Raw genomic sequence first — 2,270 nt, forward strand, 5'->3', positions numbered from 1 at the left:
TCCTGGGAGACAATTCTTATGAATGATTGTGAGTGGGCAGAGTTATACTGGGCTTTTGGGAAACAACCCTATAAGAGCAATAAGGGGAAAGAGCAATATATGAACAGTAATGAAGGAAGATGCTACATTTATAAGTTGCAAGAGGAACCTTCCAACACTTGGGAGGTAGAGTCAAGACGATCCTTCTAGGCTGCTTGGTAAACCTAAGATCATCCTTAGCTTCCCAGACTTGTCTCAGATAGAACAAGAAAAAGAGGAGGATGTGGGACTCTTCACAACTTACAATTTATTTAAAAGGAGGAAGGAGAGCAAACTACAGCACAAAAATGGTAAGACAATATCACTCGACATTTTCTGAAAAGTTTGCTTTGTCTACAGAAGTCATAGAATGGCATCCATTCATGGGCATATGTGGGAACCATCACTGCACTGATTCTTACTAATGTTAAGGGAGTTCTTAAACATTTTGTCATTTTTGTGAATTTTGCAGGACAAAGTTCTTCTTGTCATCTACCCTAAATTGGTTTATGTTTTTCTTTGTGGTCTTCTAAAAACAATGAACCTCAAGATTTTTTAGCTCAATTAAATTTTTGTTCCTATATACATCTTTTATCTAATTTTCATTGAACTTTACAAAATCTCAGGCACATTTCTATGCTTCTAGTAAGTAAGGAAAAAAATACCAGAAAACAAGTTTACACTCAAAAATGAAATTTAATGTTTAAATCGTGTGTTACTTTGATTTACATTTGGGCATACATTTCCTTATCAGTGCACCTGTGAATTAACACTGTGGAAACAGCCATCCAAGCATACCAACAACTGAATATGTATAAACCGAATGTTTGTAAATATGTAGATTGAGGTAGTAAACATCTTTAACAGCAGAAAGAAATCTGGTACTGATTATACATGAGGTGAAAGGCAATCATCAAGTCTCTTAGTAAACATCTTAAGGTTCTTGATAATTTCACTGATATAACTAAAGACTGAACTATGGACTGATAGACCAGTCAGAGGCATTGAACACAGAAAAAGAGGCTTACATGTAGAATACAGATACACACACAATCAGATTTCTGATATATTGTAAACTGTCCCAAGTACTGCTGATGCTTCTCAGGCTCAGGATTATCAGTATTACATATATGAACTCCTGAAACATTTATCAAGCACATTGTCCTTTTCTTCCTATTGTAAATTAAAATTGCATGGAGTCAACAGATTTAGTGTGTTTTTAGTATATTTTCACTGACAATAGCTGAGTATATTTTTTGTTTGTTTAGAAGTAACAGTAATGTAGATAATTCAAAATTGAAAGGGTTTTCTTTTATTTTGTTCTTAACTCGTCTGTTATTTTGTCAAGAATAATGGATAACAGTCTGGAGATATTCAAGCTCATTTTCCCTTCTATGTGATGCCTAATTCCATCTTCACCATTCATATTGAATGGGTTCCTATTGCCAGCCCAACTGATCCTTTCCACTCAGTACTTGATAACACTACACAAACCACAGTTTGTCACCTTGCTGTTCAGCACCTGTTGCTCAAGGAAATACCAGGAAACTGATTTCTTTAATTTGAAACTATTTTATTAGGACAGGAGAATTCAGTGAAGAAGATAAAAATAAGAACAATGCTTTCTTATTCACAATAAGAGTATATTGTACATTTCTCCTGAGAAGGCAACACTGAGGTATATTTGCCCCAAGTTACTTAGAAAAATCTAAGGAGCTTTAGGAAAGAGAAAAAAAGATAAATCCTTCCACTTTCTCTTCCACAGAGATCCCTGAGCCTTTTACAAATCTTAGTATTTTCCAAGAGACATCTCTAAATAACTAGTAGGACTGTCTGGATATGTGATATCTGTTCACGTACTGTGATCTAAAGAGACAAGGATATTTTGAACACAGTATGCATCTGGTCAGTTTCAGGAATTTCCTGAAGCTATTTTGAGTTGTTTATCTTCCTGAAGAAACTGTCACACAGCACCTTGTGCTCTCCTTGTATGTTGCTATGCCTTCCCCACCGTGATGTGTTGAGTCCCTTTGAAACTGCAAGATAAAGTAAAACCTTTCTCCCTTAAGTTAATTTCCACTGTGCTTTCACATAGCAATAGAAAAAAAGTAATTTAAGTAGCATTTAACCCACAAAGTCAGTTTACATAAGGCAAATCTCAGTACATGAAATATTCATGTAAAAGGAAGCTAATGGAAAGTTAACTTCTTATTTGAACCCTTCAAATCCAACACTAGTGAATTATAAGCTCA

Source organism: Microtus ochrogaster, linkage group LG9 (genome assembly GCF_000317375.1).
Source record: "Microtus ochrogaster isolate Prairie Vole_2 linkage group LG9, MicOch1.0, whole genome shotgun sequence".
In the NCBI taxonomy this organism is placed as follows: Eukaryota; Metazoa; Chordata; class Mammalia; order Rodentia; family Cricetidae; genus Microtus; species Microtus ochrogaster.